This window comes from Protopterus annectens, chromosome 2.part2 (assembly GCF_019279795.1).
Source record: "Protopterus annectens isolate FY-2018-M chromosome 2.part2, PAN1.0, whole genome shotgun sequence".
NCBI classification, from domain to species: domain Eukaryota; kingdom Metazoa; phylum Chordata; order Ceratodontiformes; family Protopteridae; genus Protopterus; species Protopterus annectens.
Window position 1 is genome coordinate 1,069,204,494 of NC_056730.1, and position 14,672 is coordinate 1,069,219,165.

Consider the following 14,672-nt stretch of genomic DNA (forward strand, 5'->3'; position numbering starts at 1 on the left):
CAATGTTTTCACAATCCCCAGTGAAATAGTCTTGCTACATTATTGCGTATTTCAGTATGCAGACCCTCAGCCATGATTATATTGCAACCAATAATGAGAGGTATGACTGCTTCCGGCTGAGAATTACAGAACCTGCATTTGTCTGTTTCTCCCTCTTTTTGTATAGACTTTGTAAAATAATGATTATGTAGCCTGCTCTCTTCAGTTACCACTACTGGCCTTTCATCTTTTGATTTAAATTCACCTTTCCTTAACCATTCACCTGGACGGCCATGGTGGTGCAGCGGTTAGCGTTGCCACCTCACAGCAAGAGGTTCTCCGGTTTGATTCTCGGCCTGGGTGCCTTCTGTGCGGAGTCTGCATGTCCTCCCTGTGGTCGCGTGGGTTTCCTCCGGTTTCCTCCCACATCCCAAAGACATGCTGTAGGTGGATTGGACACTCTAAATTGGCCCTAGGTGTGAGTGTGTGCATGTGTGTGCCTTCTGTGGAAGGTTGGGCTGCCAATTGCCGGGCTGGCAACTCGACACTGTAAAACTCCACTGCCAATCATGAGCAGACAGGTGATCTGCTGTGGCGACCCCTAACCGGGAAAAAGCCGAAAGAAGATGTTTCCTTAACCATTCATCCATTAAATCTTGATCAGCATGTGTTTCCTCCAGGAGTTCTCTATATTTCCCGCTATAATTTTGCTATTTCCATTTTTTTCTTTACTTTTCTTCTTGTCTTGTTATTTATATTCTTTATATTGTTTTATGGCACTTTCAGTTGTTACCTGATTCTTATCTACTTTTGTTTTGATTTCCATTCTAACTCCTTTCTGAAATGTTTCTGTTAAATTAAGCAAAGTTCTTACGTTGGATTTCTTCTCTTCATGCTTTTGAACTTTCACTATATTTGGATCTGATGATGCCACCAAATAGGTGTGCAGTTCCACAACTGCAGAGCTATATATGCAGCCAGTTTTGAGGAGGCCTATATCTCTTTCAAAATAAGGTATGCAAAGTCTTGGTATGCGCTGGTTTTTATATATCATGTAATAAACATGAAGCATTTTCCAATTTACTAGTCCAGCTGATTCAGTGGTGTTTAGGGCTAGTCAGTTGCACCAAATCAGGAAAAGCAAGTTGATTTATAGCTTGAACTTTATCCCTAGGTGTCAGGGCAGTTTTCAACATTAGCTTTAGTCTTTCTGAAATATCCTTCCTAAGCTTTATTCTCATCTATTCATGTTTTATTGCTGACCCTTCATCACTCTCTTCTGCTCGAGTTCCTTTGTAACACATTTGTGTCCCAGGTTGATACTGTCATGCTGCTGCATCTTTCTTGCTATAAATGTTGCTTTTACACATTTACTAAGACGACATTTCATTCTTATATAATCTGAGAAAGTTTTAACCATTTGCAGTTGTGCTTTCAGCTCTTTGTGTGATGATCTATACAGTTTTTAAATCATGCGTCAGAAGTAGATGAGATGTCGTTGACTAAGGTTGGTTTCTGGGAGTTAAATTGTAACCAAAGCCTAATAAGTTCAGTAAACAGCTTAAGGTCAAGGGCAAGACAAAATGGCATTGATGACAAAGAATCATGGAATATCCCCCTTTGGATTTTTATCCTTGATCTGGTGATTTGCCCTTTGTCATAGCTTAGCTGCAAAGTAGTTTGCCACTGTTTCACAGTCACTGCATTGTAAACAATCAGTTTAGGGTGTGTCTTATACATCTGTAACCATTACATTATCCACAAATGTAGGATGCTAATGAATTCTTAGATTCTACTCTCCTTTTAACAGATCTCTGTTATGGCTTTATTTAATAATAGATGCGTCTGTGTTTTGTATGATTTTCTTGTTTTTACCTTTTTGTTCTATTGCCTTGACTGACTTTTTTCCTAGATGGCGATAATCTCTAGGTGCATCAATTCCAGTATATTGTTTATGCAGTGTAGGAAAGCAAGTCATTTGTCAATAGGTCTTTAGATGGCTTGCAGGTTTGCTCTTAAGAAGGAGGCTGTTTTTTCTTCCTGTTGTTAACCAGGTTGGTGTCTTTTGAGATACACATATCAATAATTTTATTAAGGGCTAAATTTTTCTGTAAAGATGGTAATACCTGCAGCCAGAAGTTATGTACTGCATCTTGACCTGGTACTTTCCATGTAGGAGCCTTTCTTAATTTTGTCTCAAACTCTATGGATGTTGCTTCCCCCCATTTCATTGTCTGTAATTTATTCACATTTCATGTCATCTATAATTTCTTGCTATTTCTTTTAACTATTCTATCCATTCAACATCTTTGCTATGTTCAACAGGGTCCTTATAAATACCTCTCCATAATGCGCTGATTTCTTTTTTTAGGTGGTGTTAGTATTTTTTTTTTTACTGTGTTTCCTGGTTCTCTATAAAACCTTTTTGGGTCATTGCTGAATTGTTTGTTTTGCACTTTTCTTTTATATCTGTCTACATTTTTCTGCTTGTGCTGATATTTGTGGTTTATTATTGGAAATAGTGAATGCTAAATCCTGACCTCTTTTGATATTATGTGTTGTTCTTACCACAGTTATCTTTTGAAGAATGTTTGATGATCTGTTCCCTTTCCCTGTACTCTTGTAATTGTTATACTTCTTGTTTGAGTTACTTTATAGTTCTCTATTCAGTGCTTCCATTGTGGCATCGTACGTACGTACATCTTACGGTTTCTTTTTCTGGTTTCACTTTATCTATTATTAGATTAGCTGCACACTAGTATACTCATTTCTGTCATATCACATGGATTTCTCCTAATAATTCCAATTACTGTGTTCATCTGTTTTACCAGCCTTCTAATATTTGGGGTCATATCTACTTTCTGTAGTCTGTTTCTTTCATCTAGCTTAATAAATATTTATTTAGTTATTTACATTTATTTACTGGGAAAGTCAAGCTGGTCAATAAAGCCCTGCTTTCAGTGGAGGCTCGGAGAGAAAAGCTCCAAAAGGAAAAACAACTTAAAGTAATTTGCATACTAAGGCAATGATGATGTTTTAGCAGTCCAAAATAAAGATAATATAATTCAAAATACAGTACACAGTATAGAGCAAGGACAGTTGGAAAACAAATGAAAATACAAGTGTGTAGAAGTATAAGGCTTAAAGAAGGTTAATGGGTACTGGATTAATGAGGATTATCCAGAAGAAAGGAGAATTTACAGAGCCATGAAAATGTCAGGTGGAGTTTTAGGCATAATTTAAACAGACATGAGCTGTCATTGTGCCTCAAAGAAAGGGGTTTTCTTCCACAGCTTTGACATGTAGTTATTGTGGAGGTCAGCATCAGCTGCAATTTGAGAGTTTGAAGACAGTAGAAGAAGTTTGTAGAGGGTTTTATGGGCTATACATTTTTTTTTTGTATGACATCAATCAGAGATGGGCATTTTTGGGATGATAGATGATGTTATGGACTACCTTTAACTGGCACAAAGAGACATAGTTTGTCAGCTCCATTCAGTTTAGTTGCATTAGCACTAAGCAATCATGAGCTCTAGATGGTAGGTTGGCAGCAGATTTGGCCACTTTATTGTAACACTGGGCACGTTTGTTTATTTGGAAGGATGAAAGGTTATGAGGGTTGGTAGTAGAAAGGCTGAGGCTAGTATCTTTCTTCTGGTCCCAATTAATAAATATTTTATTCTACAAAGAAGACCAAGTTTTGGGTGTTTTTTATGGAGGCTTGAAAGTGAGCTTTTGACCTTGTTTTCTATAGACACTTTTAACAATTTAGCCTATGAAACTACTTTAGTTTTAGTTTGTTAGATGAAGAGATGATAAAGGAGGATACAGGATTTGAGTGTTTTTAGGAGTGAACAGCATTAGTTTTGGCCGAGTAACCATTTTTCCATGTTTGTGAATGTTTCTTGAGTTAGTCTTTGTAGTTCTTGGAGGGTAGTGGCTGAACAAATGAGGGTATAGATATCTACATTTTGAACAGTACTGGTAGATTTGCTGGTTGAGTTTATATAATTTATGAATATGGAGAATAGGAGTGGACTCAAAAGAGATCCTTGTGGAACACTTACTGATCCAGGAGGGAAGGCAGAGCACTGATTTTGCCACTTCACTGTTTGTGATCTGTTAGGTTAGTTATAGAACCATTTATGGTGGATATGGGGAGACAGAGGCTGGCTAACTGTCTAGGAGAGTTTGGCATGAATAGTATCAAAGGCCTTGGAAAGGTACAAGAAGAAGGCAGAGACCATATTGTTTACATTCTCTTTAAGTTTTACTGCATTTAAGGAGATGAGTAAGGTAGGTAAAGTAGTGCTGGTGCTGTGAAAGGCTTGAATCCATGTTGGCTGGGGATGTCAAGAGGTAATTGAGTAGCTCTGAATACGTACACCTTTCAAGGAGTTTCAACAGCAGAGGAAGAATGGCATTAGGACAATAATTAAGAATACCAAGTAATATCCTTTATACTGGGGAATTTTGTAAGTTTTATTTTCCAAGATGAGGGGACATTCTTGGATGGACCTATTAATGGGAATAGAAACAGGATAAGCTAGAGCATATGCAGAGATCCTATATATTCAATTGGTAAATTATCCACTATTTGAGTAGCAGGTTTAAGTTGAAGTAGATGCTTTTTTATGTTGGTAGGGACAAGGCTTAGAGTGAATGTAGGATTATGATTCTTTGCTGTTAGTATAATAGAATGATTGAGCCTAGAGGAGTCTTAAGCACTGAGCAAACTATTTGTGAATTGAGTGTTGAATTTCGATGTAGTAAAATGATTTGGTTCATTTGGAAAAGGGTTAGGTTGAGTAGATCTGCCAGGATGTAAAAGATTGCTTAGGTTCTTCCAAAAGAATTTTGTATTATTTTGACTGGTGGTTTGCAAATGATAGTAATGAGTAGTTTTGTCTGAGATGATCTGGTATTCACTGAGATTTTGAAGTTTTCAAAAAAGTTTGGAAATGTTGGCTAGTTTTATATGCAAGTTATGCTTCCAATGATTTGCCTTTTTCCGTCATTAGTTCTTTGGTATTTCTTGCTGGCCGTTGGCAGGATTGCATTTCACTCATTCTTTTTTTCTGACTGGTGCTAAGCTATATATGATATTAAAAAAGGTGGTATTAAAGTATTCAATGGCACTATTTAGGGGTAGCGTTTTCAGCAACCAACAGTTGTAATTTATAAGAGTGGAGATAAAGGTGCATGTATTAAAGGATATTAGGTTACGGGAAACCTGAATTAATTGGTTTTGGGTGTTTGAAGGATACTTCTAAAGATATATGTGGGTAGGTGAGGACTCAGTGTATCAGTAAAGGTGTCTGAGTGAATGATATTATTAGCTTCTGAGGTGAGAATTCAGTCAAGGATGGACTCTTTCTTACAGGTTGTCTCGTATCTCATAGTAGAGTTGATAAGTTGTGTGAAGCCATGCAAGTTTATATTTATTTGAGCTGGAGGGAGGTATGAGGCTACTTCCTTCTTGCCACAAAGTTTCATGAGAAAGCTGTGTGTGAAGCCAAGATAGGATACCTTCAGTAGTGGAGATATTTTTGCCTAACGGGATGTATAGAGTAATAATGACAAGGCTTTTGTGAGAGATGATTTTTAGAAAGGTAATTAGTATTTCAACATTGTGAATTGAAAGACTTTATGAGGCTAGACAGTTAGTTTTAAGGTGTTGGGATACAGACTCACAACCCCATTCCTTTTTTCTTTTCTGTCAACTGTTATGACTTTGTATTTAGGGAGAGACATTCTTCATTTCTGGTGTTGTCTTTTAGCCAAGTTTTTGTTAGGACAAGGATGTCTGAGCGATGTATGCTACCCAGACATGAAGGTCAGACAGTTTATTACTTGTAATTCTGATGTTTATGTGATTGAGTGAAATAGAGTTGTTTTTTGTTGTTTTTATAGAAGTTGAGGAGCTTGACATAACTGGAGGTGATAGACCGAGGTTGGGATGTATGTGTCCACATAACTGCTTTATTGAATAGTACATGATTGACTTTCTATGCCTATTTATATGCTGTGACTTAACTGTTAACAGTTTTGGTTTGAAGAAGTATATACGTATAACAGATTTGTAGAAATGGAAAAATCAGTATGGGTTTGGTTTGTGAGGTTACAATGATTGGTGCTGCAGCAGTGATTAACTGAGGAGTGAGACTCAAGATAGGAAGTGAGCAAGAGCTGAGTGAGTTTGGAGATGAATAGATAAGAAGCACTTGGTAGTGAAGGATGGATGAATATGTGCTGACAGGTCAGTAGATAATGTGATCTTTATTACATGGCAAATGAGTAGAAATAGGAATGAGACAAATGGTTTGGTATGTGGAGGAACAGAATGTGTATGGATGGAGAAAAGGCTAGTGTTTGGTGAAATGCTATATTACACATGTCATTATTTTAATGAGATTGTGGACTTTTGATGTGAAAGTTAAGGTAAATGGAGTAAAAGCAGATGTTTAGTTTAATGCTGTCTTTTGTGTATACTTATACGAAGGAGATTGTGTGATTTTGAGGTGAAAGTTGAGGAAAATAGTGTTAGTATATTATGATGATAGGCTGAAGGGTGTGGAATGAATGAGTAATGTAATTGGATGAATAAGTGAAAAAGGAAAGTGTAGAAAAACAGTATGCCCATAACAGAATATTAATATGCTGTAGGATTTTAGGAGATGTGATTTGATGGAGATGGTGTTATACTTGATGATTTGTAAATGTAGTGATGTATTTGTAATATTATGTAACTATTGTCATTATATTGTAGAATGAAAAATCAGAGTCTTGATACAAGACAGAGTAATGAGCTTCTGAGATAGGAAATGGATAGGTTTGATTATTGATACTATAGATATGAGTACTGATATGTTTGTCTGTGTCTTGTAAATCAAGCAGTTCTTCCCCTTAGATCATTTATTTCTTGACTGAGATCATCAACTTTTTTTTCTCTGTTTCTTGTTCTTTCCTGTACTGAGCAATTCTAACTGGACTTTCATGTAAGTCTCCTACAGAAGGTTTCAGAAAATTGCCCTGTGGTATATCTATTTAAGATGTATCCTGTTCCATCTGCTGCTCTTCTATTTGGGGAATCATTGGCACATAATGTTGTGAAATTGTCTGTGTCAAAGTTTTTACTGTGTCCTTCTCTTTTCCATGCTTTACAATTCCAAATGGACTTTAATGCCTACCTCCTACAGAAGGTTACAGAACATCAGCCTGTAGTGTATTTTCTTCAGATGTATCCTGCTCCATCTGCTGTACCTCCATCTGGGTACTCATTTGCACATCATGTTGGGATATTGCCAGTGTTAGAATTTCCACACTAAATTATGCACTGCACATCCACACAGATATGTGCACATAGTGGAAGGACTTTAATGAGTGGCCTGTGTTCTTGCCCTTGATTTATGCAGTAAATCACTCAAAACTAATGTGTACAACATCTGAATTCTGTGATTGTACAGTGGAAGGCATCTGTTATGAGAATATGATAATCTGGAAGAGTAATTTTATAGTTTATTAAAGTTTTTTTATATTCTACTCACTGCTTCTCTGCAGGCAACTAAAAAGTGAAACAAGATAGTGGTGATGTCTGAGACTGTCACAGAAAATATAAAGAAAATAACTTTACAAGCACTGACTAAGCTTTTCCAAAGTTATGCAATAGATATCACTCAAATTAAAAACACCAGTAGACTAGCCAAGATGGGACAAAGGGGTCAATCACCCAAGGCACAACATGTTAGGGGTCACAATCAGGAGATGTCACATGATCATGGTGCAGTATCAGTACCGGCATTTCTGAATGCCAGTAAAGAAATGTATTTCATTAGTTGCAGTTAGAGCAATACTGAAGTGTTTTTGTGCTTTGCACATGGAATACATTGTAGAAAGGCTATTATCAAGGCAATACACCACAAAGCATGGCCTTGATGGACTCTCATGCTCCTGTAGACTGATGACTGAGCTGGAGAAGCCCTTGGGCAACTGAGTGCCACTAACCTGCCTTGGCATGCACAGAATATATTGTGGACTACCACTCATGTCAACAATCAGGCGTAGGCTTCATATGGTTTCTAGCACACTGTTACATGTGTTCATAGGTTCATAGGTTCATAGGTAGGTAGGTACTAGGCTATTGGGCCAAGGGCCTACGTAAGCCTAGCCAACAAGTTTCTCTGGCTTACTCCACCCAAGAAAGTTATTTTCCTGTGCCACTGTCAAGCAGAGACACAGAAGTGATCCCCGGGGTGTATTTCCTATTTCCCATCCACTCATCAAGATTTTTCTTGAAGAGTGCTAATGAAGAACTTTGCTTGATATAGATGGGTAGCCTGTTCCCAGGGGCGGCTCGTGGCATAGGGCTGCCGGACTGCAGCCCCCTCAAAAATAAAAAAAGAAAGAAAAAAAAATGAAAAATAAAAAAAAATATTTTTAAAATTGACTCAAGATAGACCGAGTCCCGACTTATCGGTCTATGCACATGCTCAAGGCAGCCCGGCCGTCCCACACAACAAGGATCTTGTGCACTTACACAGTGCACACACCCTCTCAGATATGGGGGTGGACCGGACTGCAGAGGAGCAGCAGGGACTCAGGACAGTTTAGGAGGGATCGTCCGTCGGGAAGGAGCATTGGGATCTCACGGGTCTTCAGTATTGCACGGGAAGGATGCATGTACTGACGGTGCTTTACTGGAGTGTGTGTGTGTGTGTGTGTGTGAAAATGCCCCAGGTGCTTATGGTGGTGTGGTAGGGAATGCCTCAGGCTTGAACCCTGTACCCTGTATGCAGGTGTTAAAGACTTGAGTTCCCTACCCACCACCATTTGTAAAAAAATTTCAGATTTTTACCTCATATTCGATCTGATCTGTTCCTCATAATATCTGTGGTTTGTAAATGTTGCAATGCTTGATATTTGATGGTGTAGTAGTAGCATTGTTGCCTCACAGCTGCAGGTTCTTGGGTTTGATTCTTGGCTGGGGTTCCTTCTTTGTGGGTCTGTATCTTCTCCTGTGTTTGTGTGGGTTTGCTTTTGTGCCCTCCCATGTTACAAAGACATGTCTGCATTATTTCTTCCTGGGCCTCTGCTGAAAATTGTTTATTTGTTCCAAGTCAGACTGTCCTGATTAAAAATGTTAAATAAAATTGACAGGCATTTGAATTTCAGACTTAAGGGTTTCTGAATGTTTAATTCCTTGTATTTGATGGTGCAGTGGTAGTATTGTTGCCTCACAGCTATAGGTTTTCTGGTTTGATTCTTGGTTGGGGTGGCTTCTGTGTGGAGTCTGCATCTCCTCCATGTGTTTATGTGGATTTGCTCTGGTGCCCTGCCATTTTACAAAGACGTGTCTGCAGTTTTAATCCCTGCTGAAAATTGGTTTTGTTCTGTCCGCAGTAAAATTGACAGGCATTTGAATTTCAGACTTCAGGTTTCTGAATGTTTAATTCCTTGTATAATTGATGGTGCAGTGATAGTATTGTTACCTCACAACTATAGGTTTTCTGGTTTGATTCTTGGTTGGGGTGGCTTCTGTCTGCATCTCCATCCTGTATTTGTGTGGATTTGCTCTGGTGCCCTGCCATTTTACAAAGACGTGTCTGCAGTATTAATCCCTGCATCTCTGCTGAAAATTGTTTTTGTTCTGTCCGCAGTAAAATTGACAGGCATTTGAATTTCAGACTTCAGGTTTCTGAATGTTTAATTCCTTGCAGATTTGATGGTGCAGTGGTAGTATTGTTGCCTCACAGCTATAGGTTTTCTGGTTTGATTCTTGGTTGGGGTGGCTTCTTTGTGGAGTCTGCATCTCCTCTCTGTGTTTGTGTGGATTTGCTCTGATGCCCTGCCATTTTACAAAGACGTGTCTGCAGTATTAATCCCTCGCCTCTGCTGAAAATTGTTTTGTTCTGTCCGCAGTAAAATTGACCGGCATTTGAATTTCAAACTTCATGTTCTTCAGAATACATAGTAGCACAACCTTTTTTTCTAGCAATTTTCTAAGTTTATAAGATGAATATTTTAAATTTGTCCCTATTTTTGGGACTGTATTCCCCATTATTGGCTTCGTCCAGGTTTTGTGCTAAGGTTGACAGCTATGGCAAGAACTGAATTCACTGAATATGGACTGTAGAATTGTGCATATTTACTGATAAAGGTGCACTGTAGAATTGTGCATATTTACTGATGGTGGACTGTAGAATTGTGCATATTTACTAATAATGGTGGACTGTGGAATTGTGCATATTTACTAATAATGGTGGACTGTAGAATTGTGTATATTTACTAATAATGGTGGACTGTGGAAGTCTGAGTAGACTTTTTATGATAAATGTTCTCAACTGGGCAGTTTTGCCATTATGGGTGCATATGTTTTGTTTCATTGCTTACTGGAAAAATGTTCAAAACAAATTTAAAACACCCTCTAACCAAGTGTACTGTATTGTACAAGGAATATAATTTTAGTACAATGAGGAAGGTGTATCAAAGAGCACATGTATGTTTCATATGCAAGGGGCCTATGATTCAAAACAGCCCAAAATTAATCTTTATCTGCCACTGGCAAAATGTATTTTCTTTGAATGTGGGTTTCAATGCTGTTTCAATGAATGTGAGTTTCAAGGGCAGAGAAGTTTTAATGCTAAGTTTTCATTGTGAGACTGCATTGCTTTGTTTAACAGATGACTTAATGTTTGTGCTGTAAAATACAAAATAAAACTTTCAAATGAAGTCCAATCATTGAAGTAAAGCAGTATGCACATTAGTGTTTATGGTAAATGGAGTGAAATAGCCAAGTAATGGTTAATTGGAATGGCTGCAGAGGCTCCAGTTCAACCATTATTTTGTCGGGGGGGGGGCAGCAAACTCAGACAGGCCCAGCTGAACTATACCTCCCAACTGTCCAGATTTTCAAAGAATGAATATATTTTTGCTTCTTATTTTTGGTTTGTTGTTCATAAAATTTGTAGTTTTAATTCCTAAATGATTTGCCAGAAGTCACTAAATAATAAGTTTCAGACTTCATAACCTTCATAAAAATGCATGTTAAAGTAAGAGCCGTTCTATCAACTGTCTCAATTTATACAAGAGCAATTTTAGTACTGTTTATATGTGCCCCAATATATTTGGCCTTGTTCAGATTTACTGCATTAACAGGTTGAGAGGTACATGCAAATAAATTGCTTTATAGAATTAGGCATAGCCAACCTCTCAACTGTCCCCAATTTTGGCTCAAAATGTTGCTCTTCCCCTAATAATCCCTCCAAAAATAGCAATTTTGGAAGAAAACATGGAGGGTTTACAATTAAGAAATAACTGTAATAATCAAAGTTATAGATTACTTGAAATGCATGTAGATTCTTTTATTTTGTCAGCTGCTCAAGGTAGCAGTACTAATATTAAAGTGTCCCTTCTTTGACAGGTAGAAGCTGTATTGTGTGTCTATTTTATATTTTTGCATCACATTTTTGGTCCATTTTTCATAAAATTGTGTTTTTGGCAAATTAGTGACAAATCACTAAAGACTGAAGTTAGAAAATGACAGACATTTGAGTTTCAGATTTTATACCCTTCAGAAAATTCATACTAATGCAAGACCTATTCTATTATCTTTCTAAGTTTATTAGAGCAATATTTAAAAATTGTCCTTATTGTTGTGCCTTTGTCCCACTTCTGTGTATGGCTTTGTCCAGATTTCTTGCTCTTGAAGTTGAGAGGTATGACAAATGTGTCAGGGCCATCACAGTCAGCCAGAGAGATTTCAAATTGTGACATGCTTGTTGCACCCCACTCCCCATGTAGTGACTCTGGATGTGTCCAAGCAAGGCAAGGAGTAGTTGTATCTACCTTGGATGGGGAGGACACACTGCATAAGTACTACAGTGGCTTTTCATCTGTCCTTGATTTTGCAGAATGGTCTGGTTTCTGTCATATTTTGTACTGTTGATTTATGCTTATTACTCAAAGTGCCTGTTGCTCTGTGTTTAAGTAGCAATGCTTTAATGACCATAAGGTAAGCTTGTCTGACATCGTAAGATGCAAGTAAGCTTTAATAAGCATACTGTTAAAGAATTGCCAACATTGAAAGCCTTTCTGTTGTTGCCATGCAGAGAATACTTGACTAGATAATGTATAAGCCTTGGGTATTAAAGGACAGGATTCCATTATTTTAAAAAGCTCATTACACTTGTTGGAGACTTCCAGTCATCTCTACAGGCTTTACCCGTAAACTAAACAGAATGCCAATCATGTGTGGTCCATAACCTGTACAGTAATCCTTTAAGCAATGTATCTTGAGCTTGTTTCTTGTTTGCTTTTCATTTTTACTTTTATCATGTTTTCCCCATGAAACAAGTTGTCAGGCAGCAGGTCTTTTTGGATAAGAAACATTTTACAAGTGGGGGCATCACATAGATTTCTACTTTCAGCATGTTGCTTGGTACTTTAATAAAGCTGAATATATTATAATTAGAACTGCAGTGCAAGGAGAAGTGGTTTGAGTTGAGTGCTTCTGGTTTTTCTTATACTTGATTTTGACTGGCATTCCAGTAATGTATTTAAAAAGTAATTTATTTTTTCATGCCTCACAACCTTTTGTTTCCATCTAGATATTAAGTAAGCTGTCATGCAGCCAATGCATTGAAATATTTTTATTCTTCTACACTTATTTTTGTCTTGATTGGACTTTCATAATGATGGTTTGCCACCCAGGGCAGCGTATTTAATTAAAGTTAGTTTTTTTGTGGTTTTGTGCATAGCTCCTCCCCTTTATGGTTGACCACACCCCTTCCCTTTGACCCCGCCCATTCAGCGTCTCCTGCAGCCCCCCTGTGATTTGAAGTCACCAGCCGCCACTGCCTGTTCTAGAGAATGGGAAGTCTCTGGGATAGGAATCTATCCCTCCAGCATGTCCTGTTTATTGTGGTGATAAGGTTTTGGTCCCTAGAGTGTGTAGCTCGGAGGGATTGGGATTTCTTTAGGTGTAGCATGTCCAACAGCTCAGGGTTTGACATAGCTTTATATGTTGGGCAGAGAGCACCTCTGAGTAGGCAATATGCTACAGAGTAAAGCTGGAGTTTTTTGAGGTGGTCAGTGAAGGGCATTTGTTTGAGTCCAGTAATCCTCTTTGTGAGGTACTTCTGTGGCCTTTCCAGCTGCTGCAGATGTCTTGTGAGGTACATTCCAAAAGGGGCGTTGTACTCTATAGTGGGTCTAATGAGTGTCAAGTAGAGGGGAATGATGACCTCTTTTTTCCTGGATGAGAACCCTTTTATGATGAGGTGTGCCATGTAGAAGGACTTCCTGACTACTGTGGCGATGTGACTATCAAAGGAGAGACTACTGTCCACCTGGGTCCCAAGGTCTCTTATCACACATTCGGTGTTAAGTAGATTGCTGCCTATGTGGTAGTTCATAGGTACAGAGTTTTTACCAACGGGGATGACACTGCACTTTTTGGCATTGAGCTTGAGGCCATGGCCCTGACACCAGGCATCTGTCTCAGAGAAGCCCTTCTGTAGGATGTTCACATCATTTGGGGACTTGACTATGGCTCTTAGTTTGCAGTCATCTGCAAACTTCGTTAGCCAGAGGCCTTCTGTGTTAGCCTGTACTTCAGAGAAGTAGATACCAAACAGGAGCGGTCCCAGGATGGAACCCTGTGGTACTCCACTTGTCACTGGTTTGAGGTCAGATTTGGAGTCTGCAACTTTTACAGTGTGGGTTCTGTCATTCTGTAATTCAGAAACATTTCTCCTAAATTGCTTCATAAGCATAATTACTATAATACAAGCCCCATAGTAGCACAATAAAAGCCACTGTCACTATGTAGGTGCTCATTGTGCTACCAGTTTAGTTACACTGTACCTAGTAAATTTTAAACATAAATTATTGCAGCATTCTACACAGTAGAAAGGTATACTGTAGTTGCCTTGATAAAGATAGAAAGGCCAGGGCAGGTGGGGATCATGGATCATTGGATCATGGGAGGTTACTAGGCTATCGACCCGGACGTCATTTCAAGCCTAGCCTTTTCATCCCAATGTAATACCATAGATACTCTAGTCAATACCCAGGACTGTATTTAGTAATGACTGCACATGCCCAGGAGGGTTGTGGGCATTATCCCTGGTAAGAATTTATGGTGCCCCATCCACTTTTGAACCGTGTCATACAGGTGCTCTGCTTCACATGAATTGACAGCCTATTGCAAAGACTCAACAGATGTTGGGAGACAAATCTATCCCTCCTGCATGTCCTATTCAAGTTGCAGGCCATATTTAGGTCCCTGGAATGAGTAGCTATAGTCACATTTGATTTACGGATGTGCAGCATATTCATTAGGTTTAGGTCAGAGATTGCTCTGTAAGCCAGGCATAAGTCTCCCATAAGAAGTCTATACAGTACTGAGAATAGTGACAGGGACTTTAGTTGCTCTGTGTAAGGTATGCGTTACAGTCCCTTGATCTTCTTAGTTAGAAAGCTCTGAGGTCTCTCTTATTACTGCAGGTGCTTTGTATGGTACATGCCGAAAGGGAAATTATACTCAATTATAGGATGCAGAATAGACATACGTACCTTGTTTGTTTTTGGGGAATTTCTCAAAAGTAACCATCAGATAGTGATACAAACAACAGAGAGAGATTGGAATGGGATTTGTTGTCATACAAGGCATGGGATAGACAGCAATTGCCCAC